Source organism: Phyllostomus discolor, chromosome 10 (genome assembly GCF_004126475.2).
Source record: "Phyllostomus discolor isolate MPI-MPIP mPhyDis1 chromosome 10, mPhyDis1.pri.v3, whole genome shotgun sequence".
Lineage (NCBI taxonomy): Eukaryota > Metazoa > Chordata > Mammalia > Chiroptera > Phyllostomidae > Phyllostomus > Phyllostomus discolor.
Window position 1 is genome coordinate 42,447,161 of NC_040912.2, and position 11,780 is coordinate 42,458,940.

General features: G+C 34.1%; 1 long non-coding RNA gene across 1 annotated transcript; it reads left to right on the top strand.

The window, feature by feature from the left end:
- The first annotated feature begins 5,344 nt into the window (after nt 1-5,344).
- On the top strand, nt 5,345-11,330 carry LOC118497093. Its single transcript, XR_004899644.1, has 3 exons — nt 5,345-5,423; nt 10,484-10,489; nt 11,318-11,330. It is a non-coding gene; the product is annotated as an uncharacterized LOC118497093 (long non-coding RNA).
- Nucleotides 11,331-11,780: the final 450 nt, after the last annotated feature.

Genomic DNA, 11,780 nt, shown 5'->3' on the forward strand with positions numbered 1-11,780 from the left:
GTTTAGTTCATTCAGTAAATTTGTATCATGCCACCAATGAATTCAAAGAGAACCTGCAGTGTAAAATCCTCTCCCTGACTACAGGTAAGGCCTAGAATAAATGCCAAGCACTTAGACACTTAGCAAATGCCAACATTTGGAAACTTTCTGGAGGGAAAAGCTTCAAGTATGTATTTCTGATTCTACAACTTTAGTGCTATATTCTACAACTTCTCTGTCATCTATTAAAGCATAGTGCTGTCATTGTTCCCTGACAGAAATGACCTTTGACTTGTCCTATCAAAAGGTCCTTATCCTCCTCCCATTTATCTTGCCAGAATTTCCACTTTTAGCTCCTCATCTAGCTATTCTATTCTGCTAGGCACTTAAGAGTTGGAAAAGCCATCAGGTTCCAAGTTAAGGACAGTAAGTTCTAATAAACAAACGGTAATTAATGTCTCAAATACCACTCTACTACTCTAACTTAAAAAGATAAATCACAGAAAGCATGCAATTAAGTCACGATTTTTATTAAGTAGTAACTGGTAATCAATGCTAACTTAAGTAAAAGTAGACTGAAAGTCTATCATAAATAGTGATAACAGAAAAATTGAATTGAAGACTGTATGTCAAAAATTATTCAATATTTTCACAATGTTTCCATGAGTATAGTTTGCATTAAATATGAATTATCATTTTTAATTTAACATTTTATTTTTCCATAAGAAAGTAATGATAAATATTCTACTGGCTATAGAATATAGCTATAATCTAGAGTTAGTTTATGGCTAATATCCTTAATAAATATATCATGGAATCTGTTCTGAAGATAAATATTACATTAGATAAGTCATAACAAGGAAAAGATATCCATTCTCTCACTTATTTAACAATGATTATTGATTACCTACTATATACATAGTACTACATACTAAATAATACTACTATTCTGGTCTACATGTACCCAAGGATAAATTAATAACATTTTTGTTTAAAAAAAAACTCAGAAGTATTAAAGTAGGTATGCAAATTAGTAATTGCAGATCAGTTTATCAAGTGTAAAAGATAATGAAAAGCACAAAGATTGAGTAATTCTATAAATGGTGGGTGGAGAGAGAAGGGAAGGCTTCCTAAAAGTGGGAATGCATACAGTGAAGTTTAAAAGATGAGTCAGAGATTATCAGGCATGAATGAATGAATGAATGACAAGCTATCAAATCAAAGAAACAGCATATACAACGTTACAGATTAGCATGGATTAGCATGGTACATAGTAGGAGTCAGGGACAATTAAATTTTAAGCAGGGTGTAATCTGTGAAAGGCCTATAGAATAATCTATGAGGTAGTATAATTTGAATGTACAACTTAATGAAAATGAAAATTACCTAGTCTCTGACATGTCAAGTTCCTTACCACCTCAGAAACTAGATACTTCCCTTTCCCACTACCTGAAAAGTCCTTCCCCCAGATTTTTACACAAGTGAATACTATTCTTCATTTAAGTCCTGGTTAAAATATCACTCCTTAGGGCAAAAACATACGAATGGGATGAAGATAATCTATTCAATAAACTGTGTTGGAAAAATTGGATAGATACAGGTAAATAAATGAATCAGACCACCTTCTTATACTATATACAAGAATAAACTCCTAGAAAAAATATAGGCAGTACAATCTCTGACATTTCTTAGTAATATTTTTTTCTGATACATGTCCTCAGGCAAGGAAAATGAAAGAAAAATAAATGAATGGGACTACATCAAACTAAAAAATTTTTACACAGCAAAGGAAACCATCAACAAAACAAAAAGACAACCTAATGAATAAGAGATTTGTCCATGATACATCTGACAAGGGTTTAATATCCAAAATTTACAAAGAACACATTCTACTTAACGCCATAAAAACAAACACTCCAAATAAAAAATGGGAAGAGACCCTGAATAGATACTTCTTTAAGGAGAGGATATAGATGGCCAATAGGCATATGAAAAGATGCTCAATATTACTAATCCTCAGAGAAATGCAAATTAAAACTATAATGAGATATCACCTTACAACTATCAGAATGGCTATTATCCATAAGTATATAAACAAAGCACTGGCTTGGATGTGGAAAAAAGTGAAACCCTGTGTACTCTTTGTGGGAACGCAGATTGGTACACCAACTAAGGAAAACAGTATGACAGTATGGGAGGCCCTCAAGAAATTAAAACTAGAACTGCCTTATGACCCAATGATTCTTCTTCTGTGAATAATCTCAAGCCAAAACACTCATTTGAAAGGATATATGCACACCTATGTTTATTGCAGTATTATCTACAATAGCCAAGCTATTGGTAGCAACCCAAGTGACCATTAATAGATGAGTGGATCAAAAAGCTGTGATACATATACACCATGGAATATTACTCTGCCATAAGAAAGAACATAATCTTATCATTTGCAACAATGTGGGTGGAACTAGAAGGTATTATGCTAAGTGAAGCACTCAGAGAAAGACTACCATATTATTTCACTTATATGTGGAATGTAAAGAAGAAATAAATAGAATTGAGGAACATTCATTACACAGAGAACTGACTGATGATTGCTGGAGGTGTGGGGGTTGGCAGTCAGGGTGAAGGAGATGAAAGGACTGGGAAGTTCAGTTTGGTACTCCCAGGATAATCACCAGGATATAAAGTACAACACATGGAATATAGTCAATAATATTGTAATGGCTATGTGTGGTTGCAGGTGGGTACTGAAAATATCAGGGGGAGCACTTTGTAAGATGTACAATGGGCTACTATGCTGCATACCTGAAACTGATACAAAATAATGTCAAAAGTAGACTGTTATTGAAAAATAAAATTTAAAGTTTTTTTTTAAAATAACATCCTAGAAGAGGCCTCTCCATAATTCTCACAACTAAAGTAGTACCACCTTACCACTTGTTAACATTCCATTTCTTTTGTTTTTAAATCAGTAGAGAGAATAGAAAGAGAATAAATATCAATTGCACAATTTTATGTAACATACCCACATCCCCTTGATGTTTAATTCCTTTACTCTTATAAACTACATTGAGAAAATCATGGAAATTTCTAAGCAGCATTTGGAAGTATGTACTCTAGGGATTGTTAGCTGGCAATCTTCCCTTTAACTTGTAATCAATGGGTTTTATTCGCCAATGTCCATATTAAGATGACTAAAGCAGAAAACAACCTTTCAGAGATATTTGTATTATATTATCTCAAAAGGATAAGGATAAGGCAAAATTATCAGGCAATATGACAAAACATAGTGAAGCATTTTAGAAAGAGCAGAAAAAATGTTTCTAGCCTTTTAAATCACATGCAAATATTCCTACTCTTGAGGAGAGATCTATATTTGTTTCCAGAGAAAAAGGCTACGAAGTAAACCTCCATTAGTACAGGGAAAACTTAAATTTCCTTTATTTGGCTTCCTGCTAAATTGAAAGCTTCAGGGAATGTGTATACATAACCATAAACTGACATACTGTAATATTATCTGGGACTTCTGGTCAAGGTGGAGGCGTAGATAAACACACTTCACCTTCTCCTGCAACCACAAAAAGAGTTAGAACTAGATCGCAAAACAAAAACCACCCAGAATTGTCAGAAAATCAACCTGTATGGAAGTCCAACAATGAAGGATTTAAAGAAGCCATATTCATCCAGATGGGTAGGAAGGGCAGAGATATGGAGACAGGTGGAGAGGTGCAGAGATGTGGTGTGGTGCAGAGAGGCAGCTGTGGCAGCAGAACAGGCAGTCCCACATTCGTGTGTGGTAGACAAAAATCAGGAAGAATACCTTGGGAGCAAGCAACCCTAGCCCCAGACCAGACTACATAGCCTAGGGTTCCAGTACCAGAAAGATAAACCCCCATAAGTTCTGGCTATAAAAACTAGTTGTTGGGGTGGCAGAAGAAACTGCCATATTTTTCAGGTGACTCCACTAAAGGACCTGCATGGACTTAAAACATACAGAGACCCACCACCCTCTCTGGCATTTAGCATAAGGGTAATAGCTGGAAGGGTGCCAGTTACACAGGGCAAATGCCAGGCAAACCTCCAGAAGCCAGGCATTGGCATTGTCCCCTCTCTGAGCCCTCCCCTGAAACAGAGCCACAAAGCAAGTGAAGCAGGTTGCCCCAACTTAGTGATTACCTAAGCCTCCATCTCATACAATTTACAGGTGTCTTTTCTACAATAGGCTACACTACTAAGACAGGGAGTCAAAACAGTTCTACCTGTTAGAAAGAAACCAACACAGGGAGACTGCCAAATTGAGGAGATAAAGAAATGGGTCCAAATGAAAGAACAGAACAAAACCCCAGAAAAGAACTAAATGAAACAGAAGTAACCAACACATAAAATGCAGAGCTCAAAACACCGGTGATCAGGATGCTCATAAAACTCATTGAGTACAGCAACAAAATAAAAAAGACCCAAGTTGAAATTAAGGTTACATTATGTGAAATAAAGAAAAATCTACACTGAAACAACAGTAGAAGTGATAAAGCCAAGATTCAAATCAACAATTTGGAACATAAAGAAGTAATAAGCATTCAACCACAACAGCAAAAAGAAATAAGAATTCAAAAAAACAAGGATAATATAAGGAGCCTCTGAGACATCTCCAAATGTACCAATATCCAAATCACAGGGATGCCAGAAAGAGAAGAGTAAGAGTAAGAAATTAATAACTTATTGAAAAAAAAAGAAAACTTCTCTAATTTGGTGAAAGAAATAGATATACAAGTCCAGAAAGCACAGAGAGACCCAAAGAAGTTGGACCTAGAGAGGACCACACCAAGACACACCACAGTTAAAATGTCAAAGATTAAAAATAAAGAGAGAATCTTAAAAGCAGCAAGAGAAAAACAGATAATTACCTACAAAGGAGTTCCCATAAGACTGTCAGCTGATTTCTCAAAAGAAACTTCTCAGGCAAGAAGGGACTGACAAGTATTCAAAGTGATGAAAAGCAAAGATCTATGACCTAGATTACTCTATCCAGCAAAGCTTTCATTTAGAATGGAAGGGAAGATGAAGTGCTTCCCAGACAGAGTAAAGATAAAGGAGTTCATCATCACCAAGCCATTATTACATGAAATGTTAAAGGGACTTAATTAAGAGAAGGAAGAAGATCAAAACTAGGACTATTAAAATGGTAACAAATTCACAACTATCAACAACTGAATCTACAAAAACAAACAAAGCAAACAACCAGAACAGGAACAGAATCACAGATATGGAGATCATTTGGAGGGTTATCATCTGGGAGGGGCAAAGGGGAGAATGGGGAAAAAGATGCAGGGATTAAGAAGCATAATTGGTAAGTACAAAATACGCAAGGGAAGGTTAAGAATAGTATAAGAAATTAAGAAGCCAAAGAACTTATATGCACGACCCAAGGACATGGACTACAGGGGGTATTGCTGGTGGTACTGGGTAGAGGGGGGTAAAGGGAGAAAAATTGGGACAACTAAAATAGCATAACCAATAAAATATATTTAAAATAAAATATCTTCTGAGCTTAAAGAGGAAAATGTAGTATGTTTGTTCTCCTTAAGGTCTGCAAGGTGTTTCAATGAGTCCCTAAATTCTTGCAGTCACATACTCAAAAAGACTAGGCATATAGGAGCCTTTTCCTCTTCAATACCTATTGGTATTAAATAAAGAAAATATTTCCTTATTTCTAGTTCTCCTATCCAGATACTGTTGACAATATAAGTAAAATTTTAAATACTGCCTAAAGTGAAAATCAAAGTTGCATTATATTAAAATATGTCCTCAAAATCTTGAAATTTTAGTAAAATGTCAGTCACTATACTATAAAAGACTTTAATACATGCAAATATTTAATTAAGACTCAAAATTAGCCCTGGCTGGTGTAGCTCAGTGGATTGAGTGCAGGCTGTGAACCAGGCATCGCAGGTTCGATTCCTAGTCAGGGCACATGCCTAGGTTGCAGGCCATGACCCCAGCAACCACACATTGATGTCTCTATCTCTCTCTCTTTCTCTCTCCCTTTCCTCTCTAAAAATAAATAAATAAAATCTTTAAAAAAAGACTCAAAATTAAATGAAATTTAAATCTTGACCATACATAACTCATATTGAGCAATATTACAACTAATACTAAAATATTTATAATATTCCTTAAATAACATTACCTAAAATTTATCACATTTATATAAAATTTTGAATTGTATCATATTTATTATTCAAAATATATTTTATTTAGACAAATTATTGTACATTAAAGATATTAAATTTGAATTATAAATCTACAATATTAAAGTTGTGGTAGTGGTCTTAATATATCTGATAGTTTTAGGGCCAATGAATTATTAAAGAAAAGTCTTAGAAGATGTTTTGGAAAAGGACCAGGAGTGATCCTACAAAATTAATGAGGCAATGATGGGAACAGTTGATTGTAAGAACATATATTAAATACTGAGTGCTCATGAGAGGGAAGTAATAAGCCTATTATGTACATTCTTCTAAGGCCAGATGTGGAGACTGTGTTAAAAGAATATTTGCAAACTGAAGCATCACTTTAAGGTATTAAACAGAATGATGGGAGCCTGGTCTTTCAGTATTCATTGTGGATACATAAAAAGCATTGATGACATTAATGACTAATGATTAAGTTAACATGGTCCCACAACAAGTCATGTTTTATATATAAAAATGTGCATTTATTTGACTTGTTCCTTATCAAGCTATGCTAGCTTTATGTTATCAATTCTTACTCTTGATGTCCTAATTTTCATTGTCTATAGTTTATGAAGTAAATCTCCTCTTTGGAAAATCATGGTAGCTTTGCTTTTCACCCATCTTCTACTGAATCCCTTAATGTTCAATTTTCTTCAGAGATTATAGAAAATAGCTTGCCAAACTTCCTGATTCTTTTATTGCCCTTGGACCTAACTGAGAGAACTTAGAAGATTAAATTCCCCTAAAGCAATTAAAAGATTTTGAATTATCCCATGACTCATCTTAAACTTCAGTTTTCTCTTAAAAAAATTTACCATCCTTTTTTCACATTTAAAATTACTCTCCTTGATAGATAAAATGTTATACACTTGTCTTAATACTTTAATACCTTCCCAGACAGCAAACTTCTTGCTGTTCTTGATCTTTTAATATACATTTTTAAATTTGGGTTTAGTTTATTAGCATCAATTAATTCTGTGCTTAATTTAATAGCTACAGTTGACCCTTTCAGATTCATTTTAGTTATGTCTTCATTTTTTCTACTATTATATTTTCCTTCATTCATTCCATTTCTGTGAGAAATGCAACCATGAAGTCATGCTCTCATGATTCAGCCTAGCAGTATGGCTGAGATATGACTAGAATGTTCAGTACAAAGCAAGAAGAAATGTGATGAAAAGTACCAGGTAGCATTTCTTAGGAGTTCATCAGATAAGATTACTTTCAGCCAATTATGTATAAATAAAAAAATTTACATAAAAGGGTTACTTAAGTTGGGCTTTCGAAGAATCCCTTATCCAAGCAAATGGTTTAGTTCCAATGGATCTATAAATTACATGAAATGATATGTGATATTTGGAAGAACCATGTATATATGCATTTGTGGTAGAGGGAAAAGGGTGGGATGAGATCATTAGTATTTATTATATTCTGAAAGATATCCATAGCATTTAAAATGGTTAAAAGCAAATCATACCATACAGAACAGTATTTGGAAAGGTTTGCAAAATTATTAAAACTAGTGTGTTTAGGATTACATTCTCATTGCAACCAAATGTTCATCAGCATTTTTTATTTCTCAATAATCTGGATGAGGAAACATGATGAACTTTTCTTTGAATTTTTTGAAATATGCCTTTCTTAAAGACTTGAAAACAAATCTGACAATTCCTTACTGCTTCAAAATAGAATATGTTCACTTTCTTTCCATAACTTTCTTTCCACCTACAAGATTTTTCACTGACAAAAATTAAGCCCATGATAATATTATACCTGTTGCTTCTTTTACTTCTTTGTAATAAAAAATGATAACTCATTTTAAATCAATAACAAAATGATTAGAAATAACAGACAGGATTATAATATGGGCAGTACACATCTTATTAAAAATACATGTAGAATGCTCTGAGTTTATTTTAAAATTTATAATGGAAATTGATGGAAAACAGAAGACATACAATAAGAAGAATTTTAGAGAAAAAAGAAAAATTAAGATGCACATTTGCAAAACAAGGAATAATATGAAATAATACAAGAAGTTAGAAAGGTAAGAGATAAGTAGTGTTTTAGAGATAGAATTTTCCATATAGATAGAATTTTCTGTACTGATGAATGCATGAAAAAATACTAAGCTGGTTTTAAAAGATTTAGAGTCACAAAGTAGAAAGTGACAGTAACTGAACACAACTAAAAAGTCAGGTATAGATATAGCTACTTTATGGCATGAACTTGAAGTACCAGAATTTTTGAAGTATTTAAAAGATCTAGTAAGAAAAGCCTCAGGTATAAAAGGTATAAGTATCTTTTTGAGATTAGTAGATTGTGAACTGATGATAAAAGATTGACAGGTACTGAATAAGTAAATGTCAAAAAATAAAAATGAAAGATAAATCCAGATACTGACATTCAAGTATGACTACATTAATAGTGCATAAGAAAAAGTACATTTCCAGATCCAAATACAATATTTTTGTTGTATTTTATGCAATATGTTGAGTAAGGTAACAAAAGCATAAAGAGGTCTCAACCCATTATTATCTATATAAAAGACTGCAATGATTTTAAAGTAAAAAAAAATATTTTCATGGTTTCTTGAGCTGGTCAATTTCCTCTACATGTTGTGAACTCTGTAGTTTAGATAGAGCAATGATTTAAATGATTTTGCAGTTCTCTTTTCCCACTTCGTATATCCTTCATGCCCATGAATTTCACACAAAGAGTTACATTAAAAGCTTTCTAGCAACTAAAATGATCTAATACTCTCATATATTTAAATAGTCAAATTTTGCCTATTCCCAGATTATTTGCACAGGTCTAGGCCACTGGCAGTGGTGTTTGAGAGTAAGTTCCTGAGCTGCAGAGATGTTGGACAATATATTTTCTCTCAATACTAAGACTGATACTAAAAATAATAAGATAGCTCTGTGAAATGCAGGAGCACAATCGATGAATATTAATTCCAGACTAAGATAGAAGAGTTTTGGCCTTCCGATGCTAATTTAATTGATATAAACCTCAAAATTACAATCACTAAAATATTTTGTATTTTGAGATAAAGAAGATTTAGCACTATAGTGTAATTTGATAAAATACCAAATAAAATATACACAATTCTGTGTATGTGTATGGAGGACCCTAAGACCCTAAACCTCATATTAAGTAAAATCAAGAGGACTGGTTTCTCAATACAGATCCTTACCTTGGAATACAGTTACCTTCACTGATCTTTCCTCTCCTCTCTGCCTCTTAAATATGTTGTAAACCAGAGTTCAGTATTTTTCTCCTTTCACAGTTTGCATTCTGTAGGGAAGGATGACGAGTCCCCACACCTGTATCTATCTGCAGCTCAAACTTTCTCCAGGACTTGGGCTTGTATTCCCAGTCACTGGACTTAAGTTCTGCACACCCAAAGTCACTGAACTTGAGCAAGAAACCATCAAACAGACATGGCAAATCCTTCTGGAACATAACTTAAGCAGTTTGGGGAAGGTGCCATGTTTTATATCTGTATAAATATGTTCTGCTACAGACTAGAATCTAAAATCCAAATGAATTTTTAAATGATAACTAGAGACTTTAAATAAGATTATTTTTGGCCTGAGGGTATATCATTAGAGGTATCTTGATAGAACAGTCTGAGAAGCTCTGCATTATGCTAAATAAATGTACCTTATAAATATAGGTTAGCATTTTTGGGAGAATACTGTAGCAGAAGTAGGAAGAAGTTTAATAACTGAAAAATGACGGAGTGGGTCAAGTTTATCCTCTACCAACACTGTTACCACTACTACCACCTCTCAGACCATCATAAACTCTTGAAGAATCTGGCTTCCTTTCTTAACCTTACATTCATGGCTAAGTATATTGTCTTTTCTTCATCAATATGTGCTCTTCTGCATTCCATTCTTTTAAGATATTAGCATGGGTATAAAGAGATAATCATTTAAGACTAAAGATAAAAATTCATATTAAGGTGGTGGTCATATAATAAAATTTTACACACCATTATTTTTCACATATCTGTCATTAGGCGGAATTCTGCTGAGCATATAAATTGTGTCAGAGAATGTGCAACGTGATAAGAATGCAAAGATGAATAAATTAAAAAAACAAAAAGCCTGCCCATTCTTCTATGGAAGACAGACTTCAAAAAACAATGAATTGAATTAGAAACCATGTTTCCACAAGGGTACATGGAGACATAAAGGTCAGTTTCATGTGTGTTGGAAGGATAAGAGTCAGAAAAGGCTTTTGAGAGAAGGTGACTCTAGAGGTATGTCTAAGCAGGTCAGCAGGTATAAACCATACAAACAGAGAGGGTTGCATTTCAGGCAAACCGAGAACGACGAAATGTATTAGTAAGCCAAGGAAACAAAGCAATTCAGGATGAATAAAAGAAAGGATTGTAAGAGAAAAGGGAGACTCAGGCCTGACTTTGAGTAGGATGCTGGATCAGATGCCCCAAGTTACAAACATGGTAGGTGACTGTACTTCTTTGCCTTGATCTGAACATCAAAATTCAATTTTGAAATTTCTACCTTTAATTATATTCCAAAAGGCCTATAACAGATATTGTAAAGGGGACTCCTTTTATTCATCTTTGTCTTAGAAGACCTACATGAGCTGGGTTGCTCCAGGATCCAATCCCAGTGGGTATATGGAAAGAAATGGCTAAAGTTAGGAAGGAGGCAGAGGAGGATAAAAGCAAGATAAAGAATTTGGACTCTGCTGTGTATTTAATGGGCAGCACTACAGGACTTTTCTTTATCTTGAAAGGAGAGTTTTCAAAAGTTCTCTCAGGTAACACAACAGAGGTTTCTGACACAAAATGCAGGGATAATATGCAGTAGTGATGTTGAAAATCTGAACTAAAATGTAAACAGTGAGGATAATGACTACGTGGTATCCTAAAATACTGTAAAAGACAGAATGCCTTCTCCAAAGATATCCAGGTTTTACTCTCTGGAAACTGTGCTTATGTTATGTTACATGGCAAAGGGAAATTAAAGCTACAGACGGAACTAAGATTGTTAATCAGCCTACTTTAAAATAGGGAGATTACCTGGGCAGAGCTGATATAATCAGAGTCCTGAAATGTGGAGGAGGAAGGTAGGAGAGTCAGTGTCAGAGTGATGGAATGTGAACAGACTTGATCTGCTGTTGCTGATTTTGAAGACAGAGGAAGGGGGCCACAAATCAGAGTTCAGGTGGCCTTTAAGAGCAGGAAAGTGCAAGAAACAGAATTCTCTCCTAGAGATCCAGAAGAAACGTAGTCCCTCCTGTGTCTTAATTGTAGCCCAGCAAGACTTATTTTGGACTTTTGGCCTCTACAGCTGTAGATAACAAGTTTGTGTTGTTTTAAATTACCAAGTTTGTGGTAATTTTTTATAGAAGAGGGAAAAATACAAATACCCCATTCAACCTTAGGACAAAGAAAGCCCTTGACTAAAAATCTCATTGAACATTTACACTCTCTGCTAAAATGTGGGAAATATCTTTTTACTTTTGGTCAGGTAGGTCTCATCCTTTGTTTTTCCTAGATGGGGCATACCATGTTTTGGTCTTATT